Genomic DNA, 25,631 nt, shown 5'->3' with positions numbered 1-25,631 from the left:
CACCTCTTCCCATCTCCCATCTCTCCTCTCTATCTCTTATCTCTATCTACCCCATGTACCACCACCCCATCTATCTCTCACTTCCCCCCTTTATCTCCTATCTCTCCCTCTATCTCCCACTCTACCCACCACCTCCCATCTCTCCTCTCTATGTTCCATCTCCCCCTCTAATTCCCATCTCCCCTACCTCCCATCTGTTTCCTCTATCTCCAGTCTATCCTCTGTCCTTCCTTCCTCTGGCACCTTGCTCTATGTTCATAAACAGCGTGATCTCCCCATGCTAAATCAGTGATTCTGGCAGGGTCATCTGTATATTCAGGAGTCATTACTGAACACTGAAGCAGGCTCTGTGCTTAGTGCTGAAGATACAAAGAGAAACGGGGTAACTTCCACTCCCAAGAAGCTCATAATCCCAAAGGGAAACAGATACATGAAGAGTGGGATCGATTCAAGGTGAGTAGTAAGTACAGGATTATGGGGACAACAGTTGAAAGATGTCTCCTTGAGACAGGGAGTATGCTCTCCACCTGTATCAGAGGGCTACAAGGCTGGGAACTACCTTTTGAAGATTCATTTGCCATTAAGATTCTTAGGTCATATCCTAATTAAGCTCCTCATATCCTCATTCCCAGATTATGACAACATTCTCCAGGATAGTCTCATAGCTTTAAATCATCTTCCAATCCAAGCTTCACGCTGCTTCAAGGGTAAACATCACTCATAACAGACACTTCAATGGTAAATGTTACTCACCAACTCCAGGATACAAAAACCACTCATCTGAACTGAACAACAGTGGAACCAGCTTCTTGCAAAGGTAGACAACTCTCACCACTATTATTGACGCTACTTATTTCGTGTTTACTCTGTCGCCTCTCATTACTTGTTATATCTCCGTTTGTATATGACTCACTTTCTTTACCAAGTTGTAATTTCGATGCGGGAAACCCTGCAGATGCAGGAATTCTGAATCTTTTTCCATTGAGTCATGCCATGTTTCAATTTCTTAGTAGGCAAGAAAAGTAAAAGACAAGAATTAAATCAAGATAAATATTTGCAGCATATATGAAAAAACAGTTCTTACGTATATTATACATAAAGTGTCTTGGAAATCTCAAAGAAAATAAATGAACATGCCAATTAAAAAATGGTCAGTGAACATGAATGGGCATTTGCAAAATAAATGCAAATAATTAATACAAATAATTTCTCAAACTATGACCTGGCACAGTAGCTCAAGCCTGTAATCCCAGCACTTTGAGAGGCCGAGGCGGGTGGATCACGAGGTCAAGAGATCGAGACCATCCTGGTCAACATAGTGAAACCCCGTCTCTACTAAAAATACAAAAAAAAATTAGCTGGGCATGGTGGCGCGTGCCTGTAATCCCAGCTACTCGGGAGGCTGAGGCAGGAGAATTGCCTGAACCCAGGAGGCGGAGGTTGTGGTGAGCCGAGATCACACCATTGCACTCCAGCCTGGGTAACAAGAGCGAAACTCCAACTCAAAAAAAAAAAGGAAAAAAAAAAAAAAAAAAAAACTATGTAAACTTACTAGTAATCAAATAAATGTAAATTAAATAAAACATTAAACATATTTTTAAGGTATTTTATATATATATATATTTCTAACAATAGCTAATTTTTATTGAGTATTTACAATGAGCCAGATTCTCTTCTAAGAACTTGACATGAATTCATTCATTAATCTTCCCAATAAGTAACTGTGAGGAAGTTACTATTATTATTCTCTAAATTTTATAGATAAGGGAATGAGTCACAGAGAGGTAGGTGGCATACCAGGTTCGTACAACTAGTCAGTGCTGAAGACACAATTTTAACCCAGATGCTTGGACTCCAAAACCATATTCTTGGCCATTTACTCTTCTGTCTCTTCTAGACAGTCATCGGATGTTTTCTGTGTGCCAAGTCCAGTGCTAAATGTTGTGCAGAAGTTATCTTCTTTGACCTTTACGATAATCCTAGAAAGGATTTATTTTTCTTTACTTAGCAGCCTAAGAAATGAGGCGAAGAGAAACTAAAAAATTTGGGCAAATGAACAACTATTATAGTAAATGATAGAAATGGGTTTCTTCGCACAAAAGCCTGCACAAGATGCTGGCAAGAGTTTGGGGGAATGGGTGCTTTTCATGAATTGTTGATGGAAAAGGTAAACAGTACAATCATTTTGAGAGGTAATCTGGCCAACCTCATTGGCTTTTGTAGTTTACCATTGTCTCATGTAGTTTTTTAAGCATATTATTTTCTTTAGAAATCACCATCTATGATGATTTTCTGATAAAGATGCTTAATTAATGTTATTTATAGTTGAGACTGGAGAAATAGCTAATAGGATATTCTTATAAAGAACTATAATACATTCATTAAAATGATGCTGTGATAGAATATCTTTATGATAGGGAAAATGTTAATGGTATGTTGCAAAGGGAGAAAGTTAGATCCTCAAACAGCAAGTACCACATGATTGCATTTTTATTAAGAAAGCATAGAATAGAAACAGAGTTGACTAGCTAGCTAGATAGATAGATGTTTAGCTAGTTAGATATTTAGATACATAGAGCCACCTAGACAGATAGCTATAGGCTAAATGTTTTTTATCCATAAGAAAAAATATAATATGGTTGTCTCCATATGTAGAATTTCAGTGATTTTTTTTCTTCTTGGTATTTTTCTGTATATTTTCAGTTTTCTGTTTTTCCAGTTGTGACGCGGGGCGGGGGGGTAAATGACAATTTCTATATGTGGTTCCACAGAGTAAACTAAAGAAGGCATCTGGAAGCTTATAAAAGTAATATTTCTGGCCGGGCGCGGTGGCTCAAGCCTGTAATCCCAGCACTTTGGGAGGCCGAGGCAGGTGGATCACGAGGTCAACAGATCGAGACCATCCTGGTCAACATGGTGAAACCCCGTCTCTACTAAAAATTACAAAAAGTTAGCTGGGCACGGTGGCGCGTGCCTGTAATCCCAGCTACTCGGGAGGCTGAGGCAGGAGAATTGCCTGAACCCAGGAGGCGGAGGTTGCGGTGAGCCGAGGTCGCGCCATTGCACTCCAGCCTGGGTAACCAGAGTGAAACTCCATCTCAAAAAAAAAAAAAAAAAAAAAAAAGTAATATTTCTACCTTAAGTTCACAGACAAGTGATTGTTGTGCTAAGACAGACAAAAGCCAAGAATAATTGTTCACGTTTCCCGCAAGCCAGTCACACAAAAGATCATCCTTCCTTATAAACCCAGTTAGAAAATTCTCTAGACTCTGGGTCCCTTCTCACCAGGGAAGTCCAGACAAGTCTCTCTTGCCTAAAATACTGGGTTTCCATTTGATGGGGTTCCATTTGATGGGGTACACCCCCGTCCTAATGGACCTTCTTGTCTGATGAGCCAGTTGCCTTTGTTAGAAATCTTGATTTGCAAGCTACAGGAACCAAATGGAGCAACATATGTCAAAATGAGTTAGTAAGAAGATAAAGGGCCATCTCTCACAGAACTCAAGAGCAGAAGTGAGAATGGCCACGAGCAGCTTCTGCCTGAACACCAGCATCATTCCCCTGTGTCTCCATAGATTGGTTCTCTCTGTTTCTCGACCCCATGGTAGAAGATCGCCCCGCACCTCCTGAGTTCTCAGGATCAGTTTCACAGACTCGCTGGAAAAAAGCCATTTGGCTCAGTTTTGCTTAGGCATCCATCTTTGTCACTGCTAGAGCCAGCACACGGCTTCCAAGGTATACCTGTGGGGTCAACTTGTGACCCTGTGGATGGAGGGTGGTGGTTCCTAGGAACAAGGGGTTGCTGCAAGCAGCAGACTCTTCGAGAGGTGTCGTCTGCCAGCCCTGCCAGCCCTCTTGGCTGCACTGCCCCTTCAGTTGGGGTTAGGTTCACACAGGTAGCATCCTGCAGCTCTCTCATTATTTCCAGTCAGTGAATCCTGCCAGCAAACTCAACTATAAGGGCAGAAACCAGCCTTACCTCCTGCTTCTTTGCTAACTGCCTCTGCACAGCACACTGGAAGCTCTGAATACTTACCTGATTGCCTCCAGGATGCGTCACCCTTCAGCACAAGCTAATCACACGGCATAAACACCCCCAAACTAACTTGGAAGTGAGGAAGCCAAACAAACAATTCTGCTCCAGAATCAGAACCAAGGATGAGGGGTGGGTTTTGAAATCTGTGTGGTTTAAAAGAGATATTTAAGTGGATATCAATTAATTCTGTGTGTGTGTGTGTGTGTGTGTGTGTGTGTACATTTTCTCCTCTATGGCCAAAGTGAAGAGAGGATAAACTAGAAATTGCCTCCATTTTCACAGTACAGTCTTCCATGCTGGAAATCTATAAGAGGTATTTTTGTCTGTGAGTAAAGCAGCCATGTTCACATAAGAAGGCAAACAGAATAGAATTTAGACCCCATCTCCTCAGGCCTACCTGATATCAAGCTCAGACACATTAAGACAATGCCATCTGGGATCTTGTTTTAATTGGATTTTCTAATTTTCCGTATATACTAATGAGCTTGAGGGAAGGAAATCTTCAGTGTTAAGGATGCAGCCTCTATCAGGAGGATCTAAGAGCTTTCTCTTTTCTCTTTGGGCTGCCCTGTGTTGGGGAGTGAAGGTCAGGAGGGATTTAATGTGAATTTCAACCACCTATGTGATCTCCCAGCCTTCAGCCTTCAAGAGGTGCCTGTTCACACCTTTTATTTCTGTCTCTAAGAAGCCATAAGTTACAAAAGAAAGACCTAGGAGTCTTCGGTAACACGTCTTTCTCAGAGAGCTTACTGTAGTTTAATGTGTTAGATAATGATTTAACAAGGATCTGTAAATCCAGTCACAACCAGAGGTCAGTGGCTGCAGAACAGAAAGGGAGAGGGCTCTGTTGATCACAGCCACCCAACAAAGGGCAAAACGCCTGGCCCCTCAGCCCAGACCAGATGGACAGAGATGCCCAGCTCCTTAGCAATACCATCTAGGAAAAGAGAAGTGGACGCAACAATGAATACCTTTGACTATCTGTCAGTGCTAGACCTGCCGTAAGAGTGTCACAGACAGTAGTTTAAACAGCAGAAACTTACTTTCTCACAGTTCTGGAGGCTGAGACCAAGATCCAGTTGTTGGCAGGGTTGATTTCTGCAGAAGCCTCTCTCCTCGGCTTGTAGATGGCCACATTCCTGCTGCATCCTCACATAGTCTTTCCTCGGCACATGTCCATTCTTGTAAGGACACCAGGGTAAGGTTGGTGCCTGCCCTTGTAGTTGAGTTTGCTGATAGGACTCATTAGGCCCCAGCCTCAGGGTATCATTTCAATTTACTTATCTCTTTAAAGACTATCTCCAGGCCGGGTACAGATGCTCATGCCTATAATCCCAGCACTTTGGGAGACCGAGGCAGGCACATAACCTGAGGTCGGAAGTTCAAGACCAGCTTGACTAACATGGAATGGAGAAACTCTGTCTCTACTAAAAATACAAAATTAGCCTGGTGTAGTGGTGCATGCCTGTAATCCCAGCTACTCTGGAGGCTAAGGCAGGAGAATCGCTTGAATCCGGGAGGCAGAGGTTGTGATGAGCTGAGATCACACTATTGCACTCCAGCCTGGGTAACAAGAGTGAAACTCCATCTCTCAAAATAAAATAAAATTTTAAAATAATAAAATAAAACTAAAACTCTATCTCCAAATACTGTCACATTCTGAGAATCTGGAGGTTAGGACTTCAACATATAAATTCGTTCAAACAATTCAGTCCACGAAACCATTCAGAGGAACAAGCTGGGAATACGGATACATCCTCCAAACCCCTCTGACCCTGTTGGGAAACCAGCCCTGTTCTTACATGTGCAAGCTCTAAAGAGATGGCCTAGATACCAATACTACCTGTCCAGACACAAGCTGTGAACCCTTAGGCAAGTAACTCGTCCTCTTTGGGCAATGGTTTCTCAGATGCAAAATGAGGATGATTATAGTAGTGGCTAAGTCCTATGTCACGAGATCGCAGTGACAAGGAAGTCGGTTCCACACATAGAGGGCTTAGAGCAGCACCTGGCACAAAGAAAATGCTTCATAAATATTGGTGACTTTTATTACCAGTTGGGCCACCAGGCACCCTAGCTAATTACTAACCCAGCCTGGGTGGAGATCTGTTGGATCTACATCCAAAGCACTGTTGAAGGTGCCCCCAGCGAACTCTAACTGAGGCTACCCATGAGCCCATAGTGAGTCTAGCCAAAACCTATTAGCCACAAATTTGGGAGCAAACATCCATTCATCTTCCAGAAGCCTCAGCCAGCTTATCCTTTCAACTTAAGTCCCTGAGTACTAAGGCTTCTCCTTGTAGTGAATGAATATGCATCTACCTGTAAGTCCCTTTGTATAACCTGGATGGATAGGTCATGAATTTCTCCCTTTGTTTTTTGTTTTTTGTTTTAATTCTCACTGAAGACTACAGAGAAAGGTTTAAACTAATCCTGGGAAGATAAAAGTCTTCTTTTTTCAGTCTATGTCGTCTTCCCTATAGCTAATCAGCCTGCTTGTCGAAGCAGACCCTAGATCTGCTACGAAAACATGGCAAGGAGACTAGCGATGTTTTCGCTCTGATACGCTGGGTGTTTGTCATTTGAGGGTGCCAGGACTTCAGCTTTACAGGCACTATATTAGTGTCAGTGGAATCCCTCACTTCCATCTCAGAAGCAGAGTGCCCTCACTAACATCAACAGACTTTTTAAAAAAGTATTTTTATTTATTTATTTAGAGGGTACAAGGGCGGTTTCTTACATGCATTTATTGCATCATACGAGTCTGAGCTTTCAGTGTACCTGTCACCTGAATAGTGAACCTTGTACCCAACAGGTAATTTTCAACCTTCCTCCCTCTCCCACCCTCCCACCTTTTGGAGTCTCCTATGTCTATTACTTTGTTCTGTATATCCATGGGTACCCATGGTGTAGCTCCCCCTTTCAGGTACGAACATGTGATATCTGACTTCCTGTTTTTTAGTTATTTCATTAAGGATAACAATCTCCAGTTCCATCCATGTTGCTGCAAAAGACATAATTTTATTATTTTTATGGCTAGGTAGTATTCCATGGTGTCTGTGTGATATATCAGCATCTTCCTGACAAGTCCTAGTCAACCAGCAGTATATTTTCTCTTACTGAATTTTTACATCTCTTTGCTTTAAGATCTAAGTAAGATGTTTCATTAGTCATTGCCTGAGTTTCTGGACTGTCTTCCAATACCCAGATTTTAAGAGAGAGAGAATGAGAGAGAGAGAGAGAGAGTAAAAATTAGTTTGCAAATATTTTTTCCCATTCTTTAGGCAAGGGGTCCTTAACCCCTGGGCCATGGACCACTACTGGTCCATAGCCTGTTAGGAACCAGGCTGCATGGCAGGAGGTGGGCAGTGGGTGAGCAAGGAAGAAGCTTCATCTATATTTACAGCTGCTCTCCATCGCTTGTATTATCACCTGAGCTCCACTACTGTGAGATCAGTGGGAGCATTAGATTCTCATAGGAGTGCAAGCCCTATTGTCAGCTGTGCGTGTGAGGGGTGTAGGCTGTCGGTTCCTTGTGTGAATCCAATGCCTGATGATCTGAGGCAGAGGCAGGCACTGAGGACTGGCGGCAAATACAGATGAACATTAGCAGAGAGGTTTGACTGCACAGAGACCAGAATAAATCAATCGCTTGCAGACTCATATCAAAACCGTATCGGTGAGTGGCAAGTGACAATTAAGCTGCATCTCGCTATCGTTTAAAATCAAACAGATGGGAGTGATAAACCCAAAATTCAAAAGAACAGTTACTGGAAAGTAGAGAAGGAGGTATCTGGTGAAGATAAAGCATATAGATAGATGAAACTGTATTTTCAATGTTTTAGTTCTATAAGCTGAATATTAGGTTTATGGCATGTATTAACGTTTAATGGCAAATGTGTAAGATATTTTATGTATCAAATATTATAAAATATGAAATAACTAATTTTTAAGATAGGATTTTGATGGTTTTCAGTGACAATTTAATTTTAACCATTTCAGTTTTTTACTTTTTATAAAATTTTACTTTTTGCTACATTCCACAAAGATTTCCACAACCACTTTTATTCTTTCAAATGGGAGAAAAAGAATGCTTTACTGAAGCATAATGGTAATGTGCTCAATCCCTTTACCCATGTATAAGAACATGGATGCCAATTTCTGTGTCAAATCCATTTGACATCTTTAAGAGATTGTTTTTCCAGCACAGGTGGTCATGGTGACCCTAAAGACAGCAACACCCTGTACCTAAAAGCTCAACTCCTAACGGGCAATATTGTAGTAAGGTAACACTTTCCTCCAAGAAAGCAATGAAAGGTAGCATGGGTGAGCTAAGCAGCAACACTGCTATTCTCCTCAGTGCAGTGGCAACTACTTGGTACCTACTGTGTGCCCAGCATTGTGATGGGCACTGAGGATGTAGTGATGACTAAAACAAAAACACACAGCCACTGAGGGCAGGGAATTACCTTCTTTCTTTCTGTAAGTTTGACTTTTTTAAATTTCCAGCTTTTAAGTTCAGGGCTACATGTACAGGATGTGCATGTTTGTTACATAGGTAAACATGTGTCATGGGGGTCTGCTGCACAGATCATCACGTCACCTAGGCATGAAGCCCAGTATCCATTAGCTATTCTTCCTGATGCTCTCCCGCTTCCCACCTCCCACTCTCCAGTGGGCCCCAGTGTGTGTAGTTCCCATGTGTCCATGTGTTCTCAACATTCGACTTCAATTTATAAGTGAGAACACGTGGTATTTGGTTTTCTGTTCCTGCATTGGTTTGCTGAGGATAATGGCTTGCAGCTCCATTCACATTCCTGCAAGGGACATGATCTCGTTTCTTTTTATGGTTGCATAGTATTCCATGGTGTATATGTACCACATTTTATTTGTCCAGTCTATCACTGATGGTCATTTAGGGTGATTCTATGTCTTTGCTATTGTAAATAGTGCTGCAATTAACATACATTTGCATGTATTTTTATAATAGAATATGTTCTATTCCTTTGGGAATAGAAAATGGTATTTCTGCCTCTAGGACTTTGAGGAATCACCACACTGTCTTCCACAATGGTTGAACTAATTTGCACACCCACCAACAGTGTAAAAGTGTTCCTCTTGCTCCATAACCTCGCCAGTATCTGTTGCTTTTTTACATTTTAATAGTAGCCATTCTGACTGGTGTGAGATGCCAGCTCATTGTGGTTTTGATTTGCATTTCTCTAATGACCAGTGATGTTGAGGTTTTTTTCATGTTCCTTAGCCACATGTATGTCTTCTCTTGAGAAGCATCTGTTCATGTCCTTTGCCACTTTTTTTTTTTTTTAGTTTTACTCTTGTTGCTCGAGCCAGAGTGCAATGGTGCAATCTCAGCTCACTGCAACCTCCGCCTCCCAGGTTCAAGTGATTCTACTGCCTCAGCCTCCCAAGTAGCTGGAATCACAGGCATCGACCATCCAGCTAATTTTTGTATTTTTAGTAGAGACGGGGTTACACCATGTTAGCCAGGCTGGTCTCGAACTCCCGACCTCAGATGATCCGCCCACCTTGGCCTCCCAAAGTGCTGGGATTACAGGGGTGAGCCACCACACCTGGCCCCCTTTGACCACTTTTTAACAGATTGTTGTTTTTTTTTAATTTGTAAGGAAAGTAAGTTTGTTTTAGCTCACAGTTCTGCAGGCTGCACAGAAAGCATGTGATGGCATCTGCTTCTGGTGAGGGCCCCAGGAAACTTACAATCATAGCAGAAGATGAAGGGGAGCCAGCATGTGACATGGCCAGAGACAGAGCAAGAAAGAGAAAAAGGAAGTGCCAGGCTCTTTTATACAACCAGATCTCACAAGAACTCATAGAGTGAGAACTCATTACCACGAGGACAGCACCAAGCCATTCACAAGTGATCCATCCCCATGAACCAAACACCTCCCACTAGGCCCACCTCCAACACTGACGGTCACATTTCAACACATGATTTGGAGGAGACAAAACATCCAAACCATGTCACCTACTAATGCTTCGAGCTTTGCCAATACTGTGCCCCCTTTAACAGTTAGGCCTGTGTACTGCCTTCCTCCCCTGTCCCTTTCAGTAACATTTGTTTATTTCACTGCTTTTTGTTTCCACCAACCAAAGTCTTTGCTCAGCAAGGCCATTCCTGACACCCTATTTAACATCAAAACTCCCTCCTCTGCTTTATTTCTCTCCAAACACTTACCATGTGAGCCCCAAAAAAGCAGGGATTTTTGTCTTTTGCCTCCCACTTACTGTGCCTGGCAGAGTACATGCTCAATGAATATTCATTAAATGAGTTAAGGAATAAATGCTAATATCTGAGAATGGGGCTACAGGCATGGTTAGTGGCCTAGTTAATCCATGAGTAAAAGCAGTCCCAACTAAAATCACATCTCCAAGCATTGTACTGACTGTTAGGATCTGGGTTCTGAAAGCAGAGCCTGAGACAAAGGCAGGCATGCAGGTGCTTTATTTGCAAACTTACCCCAGATTGCTTTTTTCTTGTAAATTTGTTTAAGTTTCTTGTAGATGCTGGATATTAGACATTTGTCGGATGGATAGATTACAAAAATTTGCTCCCATTCAGTGGATTATCTGTTCACTCTGACGATAGTTTGTTTTGCTGTGCAGAAGCTATGCTTAGTTACATCCCGTTTGTCAGTTTTTGCCTCTGTTACAATTGCCTTTGGCACCTTTGTCATGAAATCTTTGCCTGTGCCTATGTTATGAATGGTATTGCCTAGATTTTCTTCTAGGGTTTTTATAGTTTTGGATTTCACACTCAAGTCTTTAATCCATCTTGAACTGATTTTGTGCATGGTGTAAGGAAAGGGTCCAGTTTCAATTTTCTGCATATAGCTAGCCAGTTATCCCATCACCATTTGTTAAGTAGGGAATCCTTTCCCCATTGCTTGTTTTTATCAGAATTGTCAAAGATCAGGTGGTTATAGGTATATTGTCTTATTTTGGGGTTCTCTATTCTCTTCCATGAGACTCCCCTTCTTTTTAAAAAATATGGAGTGCTTCCCAAATGTATGTGCCATCCTTGCACAGAAGCCATGGTAATCTTCTCTGTAGCCTTCCAATTTTATATATGTGCTGAGAAAGCAAGTCAAAACTCACGGTCTTACTGGACAAGCCAACAAGTAAACTGAAGTGCAACAATGTTAAAGAAACATGAGTAGCCCAGGTGGGAAAAGTTAACTGTATGTTGTGGGGAGGAGGGCTGATGGTGAGTTTAAAAAAGCTTCCAAAGGTAAAGGAAAAGACAATCCAGGGAGAGGAGACAACATAGGTGAAGACATGAGATCTGAAAATAGTATTACCAAAGGGTATATTAAGTAGATGCATTTAATTTTTAAACAGCTCCTAAACTCCATTTAAATGACATTTATGTAAGCATGGAAACAACAAGGATGCCATGGGCACACCATAAATTTTTAGAAATGCATTAACGTATTCACCAACCCTCAAGTGTGGGCTTTCGGTTGATAACATCTAATTATATTTGACTCGAATCAATATTTAAGATTATTTTACATCTCTTGAGCTTTCTACAAATTAAAGTAAAGGGGGAAAAATCTGGCTCAGAATTATTGGGAAATAAAACCAAGTTGGAAATTGTTTAAATAAAGGAATATGGCCGGGCGCGGTGGCTCAAGCCTGTAATCCCAGCACTTTGGGAGGCCGAGGCGGGTGGATCATGAGGTCAACAGATCGAGACCATCCTGATCAACAAGGTGAAACCCCATCTCTACTGAAAATACAAAAAATTAGCTGGGCATGGTGGCACGTGCCTGTAATCCCAGCTACTCAGGGGGCTGAGGCAGGAGAATTGCCTGAACCCAGCAGGTGGAGGTTGCGGTGAGCTGAGATTGCGCCATTGCACTCCAGCCTCAGTAACAAGAGCAAAACTCTGTCTCAAAATAAATAAATAAATAAAGGAATACAAAAACCCAGATCATTGGGACAGTCTCTGCAATCAGAGCATCAGCTCCCTCCATTGAAAGAGGTGGCTTTGCAAGATCTCTGCTGCGGCCTTCCTTGCCCAAGCCTCCTCCACTAACATAATCATTCTCAATTTCTACCAATCCTTTCAAAGATCTAGAGAACTGTTCCTGTCAGATAGAGGCACATAGTATTATTACTGCAACAACCCAGTCAGAAGAAGGCTTTACATTACTCGCTAGGCTGTGGGTGGGTTAAGAACTGATAGCCTCAGTTCCTACACTTTCCTAAGAGAAAATGGTCGACTGCAATTACTTGATTCCCCTTTCAAATGGCTGATTCTCCTCTGGTTTCCTTTGGGTCTCTCCCATTTCCATTCTGGGTAGCAATCCCTGCTGGCAGAGATGGTAATTAGGTGTGATTTAAGTGTTGCATAATTTGTACAAGGCTATAAAATGCCAGTACAAAATCAAGAGAGTTTGGTCAAGAGGAAAATTTATTTTGGAAAAGAAGAAGAAACGGGGAGCAGGTGGCACTAGGCCATCTGCTTCAGAAGAAATAATTATTAGGATTCTTGCTTTGCTGAGAACATTTTTAGAAAAAGCATTTGCAAGAGTTGCTGAAAAGTAGCATTAATTCTGAGAAGGGAGTGGGAAGAGACACAAAGGCCAAGCAGGCCAAGCTCTCCTGATGAATCCAGGGCCAAGTAAGTCAACCCAGCAAATGAGCACTTCCCAGAAAGATCCACTAAGAAGGAAATCCTGCAAGTAAAAAGTTGTCATCAATGTAGAAAGGATGATTTCAGCTCTGATATTGTCTTTTTATCCATTGATCCTATCCAGCGTCTTACATCTCTAGGAAGCAGAGCAGCATGAAAAGAACTGTGGACCATAGTATTTTAAGGATGTGAAGGCTTTCTTCCTTTTCAAACTCTAATCCCTGACCATGTGGCCATTTCTTCATGCCTCTACCCCTGTCAAGACAACGGGCTTGGACGTATAACCCCGTGTAACGTAAATACACATGGAGAAAGAAACAAACTCTTACAGATGTCAAGGAAAGAAAAGGGAAGGGAGAAAGAGAGGGAGAGAGGACAGAAGAGTGATAGAAAGTGAAAAGAAATACAAAGAAGAGTATACTGCTGGGCTCTAACTTTTAGAATTTATTGATTTGTGAACAAGTACCATGAATTTGGGTTGCTAAAGATGAGAGGTAGTTTCTGTAAAATTACCAATTCAAGGGAATTTGTGCTATGTAATTTTTAATAAATATTGCACACATAATTTAATGCTTTTGTTTTAACAGTTTCTGTAATGTGAACTAAATTAGTCCATTTATTGCAATATTTGCCAGCATCTTTTATAATCACTATAATTACCTTCATCTGTCTATTAAAGGACAATTACTACTTCATGTCATTATCCTTACACCGAAATAGCACAATACAAATTAGAAATTATATATGGGCAAATTATAATTTCCTTCCAGAATTTAAGTTTCTCATGTGAAAACTTCAGTGATAGATGTCAAGTTTGGTCAAAAGAATTTAAACTTAACTCATAATTGGGTATAAAATAAAGTTTAATGGTTAATATTGAGTAGAGTAAAACCTAATGAATTTAGACTTCACTAATGTGGAATTTAGGGTTTTGTAAATATATCTTTGTCATATTCATAAAAATGTAATTTTCTAATAACTTGCTATTATTAATTATCTTGTACCAAGAAGAAGCTTCTTAATGTTATCTCCAAGAGTCTTGAGTGTTTTGAAAGCAAGGACTTAAAATTTTCTTATGTGCTACTGTAGATGATACTGTCAAGAGAACTTTTACAGCTTACTCTCTTTTGGAACTAAAAATAGGGTGTTAGATTTACTCTATCTATTATACCTGGAAAAATATGCTAGACTAAAGGCAATGTATTCTCCCCTTCCCCTACTTGAAAATACTCTTACGAAAAGATTACAGAGAAGGGTTGATTGAAAGAAAACATATCATCATATCCTATATGGTCCTTGTTCTTTGTATGTGTAGATCTCCCAAAAGGAAGACCAAAGGGAAGAGGAGTGAGAAGGTTCAAGAAGCAACTCTCCCTCCAAACTCAACAACCAAGTACCTAAACCCATATCAGCATAGAATACAAAAGATTCAGGTCATCTTCTCACAAGAAACAGCTCTGCTTCTGAAGGAAGGCCATCTATAAGATACCCCGACCTGAGGTTTTTTTTCTGAGACCCAGTCTCGCTCTGTTGCCAGACTGGAGTGTAGTGGCACAATCTCAGCTCACTGTAACCTCTGCCTCCTGGGTTCAAGCGATTCTCCTGCCTCAGCCTCCCAAAGTGCTGGGACTACAGGCGTGTGTCACAATACCCAGCTAATTTTTGTATTTTTAGTAGAGATGGGGTTTCCCTGTGTTAGCCAGGATGGTCTCAATCTCCTGACCTCGTGATCTATCGCCTCAGCCTCCCAAAGTGCTGGGATTACAGGTGTGAGCCACCGTGTCCACCCTAAGATCTTGACTCATGGTTTCCTTGAAGCTATTAATGTAATTGTGGAGACACATGCCTGTGTTCCCATTTGACTCACTTCTGTTCCTTTCCTCCAATGGAAATACTCAAGGGACCTGAGCTCAGAGGTCAGTTTTCCAGACGGAAAAATACCTCATTCTGCCTGCCGAGGCAAGCCTACCTTGAGAAGGAAAGAGAGGTGCTACTCTGACGATGGTGAGACTACAATGAGTAGTTTAACCAGGTGATTCCTGAGGTCCTACCAAAAACAATGAATATTTTAGTTCTAGTTCAGTCCGTGCCTGATTTAATTGATATTTACATATGTAAGTAATGATATTTTACTAAATGGAAAACACAAACAGAAGTGATGCTTGTTAACTCAGTGCTGCCCTGTTATAAAAGAACACACAACCAAACTCAGCTGACACCTGTCCACAGAGGGAGCATTGAAATCAGCCCTAGGCATCGGGGAACCACCAGTCACAGTGGTCCAAACCTGAGTTCCTGCAAGCCTTGCCATTGAGCGCTCTGGTGCTCTGGGGCTCAAAATAAGCTTTAGAGGCCATCTAGGCCACAAGGACTGCAACCCCTAGGCAAGTCCTTCTGCTGAATTGGACCCAGAGAAAATGGACAGGTGAGGCACAGGGACTAGTAGAGACAAAAGTCTCTACCTGAGACGCCAGCCAAGGTGGCTGAGTGCTGGCATCACCCCTTCCCTAACCCCAGGCTGTGCAGCTCACAGCTCCAAAACAGACCCCATTCCTCCATTTGAGGAGAAAAGAGGGAAGAATGGGGAGGGCTTTGTCTTGCACCTTGGATACAAGCTGAGCCACAGAAGGATAGGGAAGCAGTCAGAGTCATGGGGCCCTGTTACCAGGGCCTAGATTTCAGATGATATTTCTAGACACTTTCCAGGACACAAGGGAACCTGATGCCTTGAAGGGAAGGACCCAGTCCTGGCAGGATTATCATCTACTAACTAAAGAGCCCATGGGCCCTGAATAATTAGCAGAGATACCCAGGTACCATGTCCAGACCCTTGGGAGAGACTCTGAAACTTGCTGGCTTCATGTGAGACTCAGAATATTCCCAGCTGTAGTGGCTACAGGGTAAGATACCTTCCACTTGAGAAAAGTAGAGGAAAAAGCGAAAGGGACTTCGTCTTTCACATTAGGTACCAGCTCAGCCACTGGGGGACAGAGCACCAAGTGGCCTCTTAGGGTCCCCAGTTCCAGGGCTTGGCTCTTGAACAGCATTTCTGGACTTGCCCTGGGCCAGAGGGGAGCCTGCTGTCCTGAACAGTGAGTCCAAGGCCAGGTAACATTCAACACATGCTGCCTGGAGAGCCCATGTAAGGAAACATCCATGGTAGTTTGGCAGCACTTTCTATTAGCCTGTGTTGGCCACGGCCACAGGATGAGGCTCCTTTGCCTTTGGGAAAAAAATGGGAAGAGCGGGAAGGACTGCATCATGTGGTTCGAGTGCCAGCTCAGCTGCTATACAATAGAACACCAGGCAGACTTCCAAGGTTTTTGACTCTAGTCTCCGGCTCTCAGATGGCACCTCTGGACATGCAGGGGGGCTTGCTACCCTGAAAGGAAAGACATAGGCCTGGCAGGCTCTGTCACCTGCTGATGGTAGAGCCCCAGGGTCTTGAGTAAATATAGGCCATAACCAGGGAGTGGTTACAGCAGGCCTTTGGAGAGACCCAATTCTGTGCTGGCTTCAGGTCTGACTCAACACAGTCCTAGGGGTGGTGACCCCAGGGGTGCTTTTGTCACATTATCCCCAGCTCTAGGTGGCTCAGAACAGAGGAAAATTACTCCTTTCATTTGGGAGAACGTATGGGAAGAAATCAAGGGTCTGTACGTGGCAATCCAGAGAATTCTTGCAGATCTTGTTCAAGACCATCAAGGCAGTGCCTCTAGGAGTCTGCAAGAACCACATCGCTACTGGACTTGGAGTACGCTCCAAAGCAAATACAGCTTAGATTACAACACACAAGTCCTTCTGAATTTCTAGAAAGGCTTCCCAAGAAGGATAAGTACAAACAAGCCCAGACAATGAAGACTGCCATAAATATCTAATTCTTCAGTGTGCAGACACTAAAGAACATCTACCAGCATCAAAACCATCCAGAAAAACATGACCTCGCCAGATTAACTAAACAGGGCACAAGATATATCCTGGAGATTGTCTGACCTTTCAGGCAGATAATTCAAAGTAGTTGTGTCAACGAAACTCAAAGAAATCAAGGATAACACAGACAAGAAATTCAGAATCTATCAGATACATCTAACAAAGAGATTTAAATAATTTTTTAACAATCAAGGAGAAATTCTGGTGCTGAAAAATACAATCAGCATTCTGAAGAATACATCAGAGTCTTTTAATAGCAGAATTGATCATGCAAGAGAAAGAATTGGTGAGCCTAATGACAGGCTATTTAGAAATACACAGAGAAGACAAAGGAATAAAAAAAGATAAAGCATATCTAAATGATCTAAAAACAGCTTCAAAACGGCAAATCAAAGGGTTATTGGCCTTAAAGAGAAGGTGGAGAAAGAGATAGGGGTAGAAAGTTTATTCAAAGTGACAATTAACAGAGTTTTCCCAAACTAGAAAAGATATCAATCTCCAAGACAAGAAGGTTACAGGACACGAGGCAGATTTAACCCTAAGAGGACTACCTCAAGGCATCTAATAAGCAAACTTCTAAAGAACAAGGATTAAAAAAAGGATTCTAAAAGCAGCAAGAGAAAAGAAACAAATAACATACAATGGAGTTCCAATGTGCCTGGCAGTAGACTTTTCAGTGGAAACCTTACAGACCGGGAGAAAATGGCATGACATATTTAAAGCGCTGCAGAAAAGAATCTTCTATCCTAGAGTGGTATATCTGGAAAAAGTGTCCTTCAAACATGAAGGAGAAAACGACTTCCCCAGACAAACTAAAGCTGAGTGATTTCAGCATCACCAGACCTGTCCTACAAGAAACGGTAAGAGAGTACTTAATCAGAAAGAAAAGAACGTTTATGAGCAATATGAAATTGTCTGAATGTGCAAAACTCACTGGTAATATTTAATACACCAAAGAAAAACCCACAGAATATTATAATATGGTAACACCAATATGTAACCTACTCTCATCTTAAGTGGAAAAACGAAATGATGAATCAATCAAAAATAATAACTACAACAACTTTTTAAGACATAGACAGTATAATAAGATATAAATAGAAACAACAAAAAGTTAAAAAGCAGGGGTACAAAGTTAAGGCATAGAGTCTTTCTTAGTTTCCTCTTTGTCTGTTTGCTCATACACACAGTGCTAAGTTGCTATCAGTTTAAATACTGGGCTACAGGATAGTAGTTGCAAGCCTCCTGGTATCCTCAAGTCAAAAACCCTACAACAGATACACAAAAAATTAAAACTGAGAAACTAAATCATATCACAAAGAAAAACTCCTTTGCTAAAGGAAAACAGGAAAGAAAGAACAAAGAGAAGACCACACAAGAACCAGAAAACAAGTAACAAAATGGCAGGGGTAAGTCCTCATTTATCAATAATAATATTGAATGTAGATGGACTAAATTCGCTAATCAAAAGATAGAGTGGCTGAATGGAAGGGAAAACCAGACTCATGATCTGTTGCCTAAAAGAAACATACTTAATCTATAAAGACATATATAGACTGAAAATAAAGAAATGAAAAAACATATTCCATGCCAATGAAAGCCAAAAAAGAGCAGGGATAGCTACATGTATATCAGACAAAATAGATTTTAAGACAAAAACTATAAGAAGAGACAAAGAAGGTCATCATAATAAAGGAGTCAATTTACCAAGAGGATATAACAATTGTAAATATATATGCACCCAACACCAGAGCACATAGACATAAAAAGCAAATATTATTAGAGCTAAAGAGATAGACTCCAATACAATAATAGCTGGAGGCTTCCCCACTCCCTTTCAGCATCAGACAGGTCTTCCAGTCAAAAAAATCACAAAGAAACGTCAGACTTACTCTGCACTACAGACCAAATAGTTTTAGACTATCTTACCCAATAGTTGCAGAATACACATTCTTTTCTTCAGCACATAGATCATCATCAAGAATAGACCATGTGTTAGGTCACAAACACATCTTTTAAAAATTCAGAAAAATTAAAGCAATATCCAGTGTCTTCTCTGACCAAAACGGAATAGAACTCTTACTCAATAACAAGAGGAATTTTAGAAACTATATAAATACATGAACATTTTAAAAATATGAATGACCGGCAGGTCAATGGAGCATTTATGAAAAAATTTTTAAACAAATGATAATGGAAACACAACATACCAAAACCTATGGGATAAAGCAAAGGCATTATTAACAAGAAAGTTTGTAAGTGCCTGCATGTAACAAGAAGAAAACATCAAATGATGCATCTTAAAGATCTAGAAAAGCAAAAGCAAGCCAAACTCAAAATTAATAGAAGAAAAGAAATTAGGTCAGAGCAGAAATAAATGAAACTGAAATGAAGAAAACAATACAAAAGATCAATGAAACAAAAAACTGTTTTTTGAAAAGACAAAACTGATAAAAATTTAGCCAGAGAAGCCAAAAAGAGAGAAAGAGAAGATCTAAATAAATAAAATCAGTGATTTTTTTTAAAAAGGAGACATTACAACTGATACTGCAGAAATTCAAAGTATCACTAGTGGTCACTATGAGCAACTATTTGCTAATAAATTGAAAAATCTAGAAAAAGTTGACAAATTCCTAGACATATACAACATAACAAGATTGAACCAGGAAGAAATTCAAAACCTGGACAGACTAATAACAAGTAACAAGATCAAAGCCATAATAAAAAGTCTCACAGCAAAGAAGAGCCTACGCCCCCAGGATACAAATCCTACTGAAACTATTCCAAAAAAATTCAGAGGTGAGGAGGAGGGAATACTTTCAAACACTTTTATGAGGCTAGTATTATCCTGATATGAAAATCAAAGACACCTCTGAAAAGGAAAACTACAGGCCAATATTGCTAATTAATATTGATGCCAAAATTCTCAACAAAATACTAGCAAACTGAGTTCAAGAATACATTAAAAAGATGATTTACCATGGCCAAGCAGGATTTATGCCTGGGATGCAAGGATAATTCAACACATGCAAATCAATCTATGTGATACTTTGTATTATATTAACCAAACGAAGAACGAAAACCATAAAATCATTTAAATTGATGCTGAAAAAACATTTGATAAAATTCAACATCACTTCATGATTTAAAAAAAAAACTAAGTATAGAAGGAACATACTTCAACATAATAAAAGCCATATATGACAGACCCACACCTAGTATCATACTGAATGGGGAAAATCTAAAAACCTTTCCTCTAAGATCTAGAACGCAACAAGAATTCCCACTTTCACCACTGTTATTCAACATATTACTAGAAATTCTAGCTAAAATAATCAGACAAGACAAAGAAATAAAGAGCATTCAAATTGGAAAGGAAGAAGTCAAATTAGCCTTGTTTGCAGATGATATGAGCTTATATTTAGAAAAACCTGAAGACGCGACCAAAAAACTATTAGAACTGATAAACAAGCTCAGTAAAGTTGCAGAATTAAAAAAAAATCGACATATAAAAACCAGCAGTATTTCTCTGCACCAACAAGTAATAATATGAAAAAGCGATCAAAAAAGTAATCTCATTTACAATAGTCACAAATGAAATTACATACCTATTAACCAAAGAAGTGAAATATTTCTACAATGAAAACTATAAGACCCTGGTGAAATAAATTGAAGAGACACCAAAAAGCGGCAAGATACTCCATGTTTATGGACTGAAAAAATCAATATTGTTAAAATGTCCATACCACCCAAAGCAATCTACAGATGCAATGCGATCTCTGTCAAAATACCAATGATATTATTACAAAAATAGAAAACAATAATCCAAAAATTTATATGGAAACACAATCTGTACTAAGCAAAAAGAACAAAACCGGAGACATCATATTACCTGATTTCAAATTATACTACAGAGCTATAGTAACCAAAATAGTATGGTACTGGCATAAAAACAGACACATAGACAAATGGAATCGAATAGAGAACCCTGAACTGAATGCATGCATTTACAGTGAACTCATTTTTGACAAAAGTGCCAAGAACATGAATTGGAGAAAGGACAGTCTCTTCAAATGGTGCTGGGAAAACTGGATATCCATATACAGAAACTGAAACTAGACCCTTATCTCTTGCAATATACAAAAATCAAATCAAAGTGGCTTAAAAACTTAAATATAAGACCCAAAACTATGAAGCTACTAGAAGAAAATATTGGGGAAACACTTCCGGATATTGGTCTAGGTGAAAATTTCTTGAGTAAGACCTCAAAACTACAGGCAACCATAGCAAAAATGAAAAACTGGGGTCACACCAAGTTAAGAAGTTTCTGCACAGCAAAGGAAGGAATCAACAAAGAGAAGAGACAACCCACAGAATGGGAGGAAAATATTGGCAAACTACCTATTTGACCAAGGATTAACAACCAGAGTATCTAAGGTACTCAGACAACTCTATAGACAAAGATCTAATAATCGAATTAAAAAGTTGGCAAAAGATTTGAATAGACACTTCACAAAAGAAGACATACAATGCTAAACAGGTATATGAAACGGTGCTCAACATCACTGAACATCAGAGAAAATGCAAATCAAAACTATGATAACATGTCATCTTACCCCAGTCTTTTATCCAAGACAGGCAGTGACACCCCGGCAAGGGTGTGGAGAAAAAGGAAGCCTCATACACTGTTGGTGGAAATGTAAATTAATTCAATCACTATGGAGAACAGTTTGGACATTTTTCAAAAAACTAAAAATAGAATTACCATATGATCAGGTCAAGCTATGGAGTCATTTGAAGACTGTACCAACAGGGCAGAATTGCCATAGCAACCTCTAGCTGTATTGAAAACCGTGGTCTTCAAGGTAAGGAAGTCAGTGGGCCAATGCATTCTTTAGTGCAATATAGTAAAGTGAAAAGAGCACCAGACAGTCAGAAAAGCCAGGTGCCAATCGTGCTGAACTTTTCATTACCTGTGGGGCAAGTACAACCTCTCTGAACATTTTGTATACGTCTTACCTATAAAATGAAGGGATGAACATCATGACTGCTAGGCCCCTTTCAGCTCTAGGACTCTGTGATGTTTTAAAAAGCTCCCTCATTAGAGATAAGAAGAAGATAATGTTATTATTTATTTATTTATTTTGAGACGGAGTTTCGCTCTTGTTACCCAGGCTGGAGTGCAATGGCGCGATCTCGGCTCACCGCAACCTCCGCCTCCTGGGTTCAGGCAATTCTCCTGCCTCAGCCTCCTGAGTAACTGGGATTACAGACACGCACCACCATGCCCAGCTAATTTTTTGTATTTTTAGTAAAGACGGGGTTTCACCATGTTGACCAGGATGGTCTCGATCTCTTGACCTCATGACTCACCCACCTCAGCCTCCCAAAGTGCTGGGATTACAGGCGTGAGCCACCGCGCCAGGCCTGATAATGTTATTTTTTAAGCAAGAACTATACTCCTAAATATGGCACAATTTATCTGCAATTTTTGAAACAAATTTGATTTTTTAAAAGTTTATCAGAAAAGATGGAAATTCAATTAAAGCAATTTCTTTACATATTCCAAATTCAAAATAAAATGTTTTCAGTCTCTTATGATTGATTTTGAGAAATCTTACATGAATAACAATTTGGTTCTACCCGGAAAAATCCTAGTGGCTTATATTTCTGTCCTGTATGAGCAATTAACATGCCTCTCAATGGACACATGAGCAACAACTTGGGGCCACAGGTAATCAAGGAGTCCATTTTCATTTCCTGGAGCATAAAAGACAGAAACCAGGGGTTTGGCCAGAAACTAGAAAATGGCAGAGGAGATGTCGATTGTGGTTTTAAATTTCTCATTTCATTTTCAAGTGCAGAATGTGCCCAGAAGCAAGACCCAGCACAGAAACCTACAGCAAATGTCCTTAATTACTTATTTCCTAGCCTCCTTGAATCATTAGCAATCTGGAGGCCAGGTCCATAAAACTGGCCAGAAATCACTCCTAATCAATTTCCTAATCATTGACTTGAGAAACCAGCAGACGTTACGCCATAATGTGACTCCCCTAAATAATTATTCAATAGAGTAGAGCTCCTGCCTCTGAAATCCTCTAAGAACGATGGAATTTCAGAGGCAGCACTGAAGCGAGTATTTTGTTTTCCTTGGAATTCAAATCACGTGGTTCACTCTGTTTCCTTGTTGTGTACACCTAGAGAGACCTTATTGCTTTCCTCTAAGTTCTGAGATGGCCAAAATATAAAACAGTCTGCCTTATTATAATACTTCCATTATTTCAAATATATTTGCCAGGTTATGTGTCCCAATCTGTAGTGTGAAAAATTGGATATCCTGATGACTGGACCTGCCATAATTTATCCCCTTTGGATTCACGTGCTCTTTCTAGCTCTAACTCCTTTTCTCCAGACTGGTACTAATCAAATAGTGTTGGCATTTCTTCAAATAAAATTTAAACATCCCAAACCCCAAGTTGGTTTTGGTCAAAAGATTCTTTCAAATCTTAATCCAAAGCATTCAGAGAAATTGAAATGTGTTCTGTCTCCAGAGGTCCATCTGAGATGTCAATTACTAGTATAGATGCAAACCTATGGAGACTTAAATAAACGCTCTGGCTGACAATGGCAAACACTGCAGTGCAAGGACAGGGTGGGGAGGCTGGAGCACAAGAATGCAAGATAAAGAAGGGACACAGAACAGGTGATGCCATTTATCTTGGACAGAAGGAATTTGTTTAACCCTTTCAGTTTTCATAAAACATAATCTTTGAAATGAGATGGCCAAGTGGGGAGAAAATCCAGCCACCGTCTGTGCTGACATCATACTTAGCAGAAGCCAAGCAAGAAATCCTACCTTAAGGGAACCCAGTGTTCTCCTCAGACAGGAAGATATCTAAGTGATGCCCATTCGGACATCCTCATGCCACCATCTCCTCTTAAGAGGGCAGAAAGTCCATGACGCAGCTGCAAATGTTCCCACCCCAGACTCCCGGCAAGCAGTTGAGTGCCCCATAGAAGTCTGGGCCAATTCGCTAACAACGGAACAGAAGCTGTTCCATGGACTTTTAATACCTTTTCGTGGAAGTCCTTCCAAGGCAAGCATTGGAGTTACAGGCTTGTTTTTGTTTGACTTTGCTTTTGATTTTGCTTTTTTAATGCCTGCATAAGACATTATGGTGTATATTTTGTCAATAATCATTCACAAAACCACTCCTCTCCTGATAAACATTCACCTTGTTTCCCATGTGTATGTTTGTGTGTATATTTTATGTATATATCTTATACACACACACATAAAAATCAAGATAGAGAGATTAAAAAGAGATTTATTACATAAAATTGGAGGCTGAAAATTCCCAAGATCTGCAGTCAGCAGGCTGGAGCCCCAGGAGAGCTGATGGTTTAAGTTCCAGTCCAAAAGCCAGGAGTCTCAAGACCCAACAAGAGCCAATGTTTCAGTTCATGGCAGAAGGAAAGAAAAGAGCAGTGTCCCAGCTCAGGAAAGGCAGGCAGAAGGAGGTCCCTCACCGGAGGAAGGGTCAGCGTTGCTGTTCCAGTTGGGGTTTCAGTTGCTTAGATGAGGCTCACTCACACTGTGGAGGGCAGCCTGCCTTACTCAATGTACTGATCCAAATGTTAATGTTACCCAGAAACACCTTCACAGACACACCCAGAATAATGTTTGACCAAACGTCTGGGCACCTTGTGGCCCAATCACATTGACACATAAAATTATCCAGCATAGTATCTCCACATACTGGTGTTTTTGTCCTTACAGGATAAAGTCTGCCATACTTCACTCAGGCTACTATAATGAAATACCTTAAACTGGATGGCTGATAAACGGAAATTTATTTCTCACAGTTCTAGAGGCTGGGAAGTCCAAGATCAAGGTACCAGCAGATTCAGTATCTGAGGAGGACCCACTATCTGGTTCATAGATGGTACCTTCTCATAGTACCCTCAGTGATGGAAAGGGCAAGGCATTTTCACAAGCCTTTTTTATGAGGCACTAAACCCATTCATTAGGATTTTACCCCTTGCTCTAATCACCTCCCAAAAAGTCTCACCTTCTAATATCATCTCATTGATTATATATAATATATATTATATTGAACAGATAAATTTGGGGGCATGACACAAACACACAACCCATATCAAACTTACAGCAGTGGGATTACTGAACAGAAAGGAATGTGCAGTGTTAATTTTACTGGTGTTGGACAGTTTCATTTTCACAGAGACTAACCAGTTATATTTCCACCAGCATTCCACGTCTTCTCCTCAAAGACAAGGAACCAACCCAAATGCCCATCAGCGTTAGACTGGATAAGGGAAATGTGGTACATATATGCCATGGAATACTATGCCACCATGAAAAGGAATGAGATCGTGTCCTTTGCAGGGATGTGGATGAAGCTAAAAACCATCATCCTCAGCAAACTAACACAGAAACAGAAAACCAAACACTGCTTGTTCTCACCCATAAGTGGGAGTTGGACATTGAGAACAAACACATGGACACAGAGAGGGGAACAACACTCACAAGGTCCTGTTGGGTGGTTCGGGGTGAGGCAAGGGAGCTCAGAGGACAGGTCACTAGGTGCAGCAAACTACCATAGCACACGTATAGTTATATAACAAACCTGTACATGTACAAAATACATGTATCCCGTTTTTGGTGGGTTTTTTTTGAAGAAATAAAGGGGAAAAAAAAAGGACAACTTTTCTCCATATCCCCAACAGCAACGGAAGTTAACACTCTCTTAAATTTTGGCCTTTGGGTTTTTTTCATCTCACTGTTACTTAAAATTGGATTCCCAGTGACTTTTAAAATCTTTTCATAAGGCTTTGGCCATCTGGAGTTGTTCTTCTGCAAATAGTCTCTGCATACCATTTGTCAATTTTTCCAGTGGGAGGTTTGCCCCTTTTTGATAATTGTAAAAGTTGTTTGTAAATTATTAGATGTATAGATATTAATCCTGC

The 25,631-nt window shown here is 40.4% G+C and overlaps 1 protein-coding gene and 1 non-coding gene across 3 annotated transcripts in view; both read right to left on the bottom strand.

Moving 5' to 3' along the window:
• Positions 1-25,631, bottom strand: part of C10H11orf87 (chromosome 10 C11orf87 homolog) — a 446,639-nt gene that overhangs the window by 392,105 nt on the left and 28,903 nt on the right. The gene's annotated exons all lie outside the window — the stretch shown is intronic.
• Positions 11,057-11,158, bottom strand: LOC118145918 (U6 spliceosomal RNA). The gene has a single exon (XR_004731402.1). It is a non-coding gene; the product is annotated as a U6 spliceosomal RNA (small nuclear RNA).

Source organism: Callithrix jacchus, chromosome 10 (assembly GCF_049354715.1).
Source record: "Callithrix jacchus isolate 240 chromosome 10, calJac240_pri, whole genome shotgun sequence".
Taxonomy (NCBI): Eukaryota; Metazoa; Chordata; class Mammalia; order Primates; family Cebidae; genus Callithrix; species Callithrix jacchus.
Note: the sequence above shows the minus strand (reverse complement) of the source record. Positions and strands in the feature narration are given on the sequence as shown.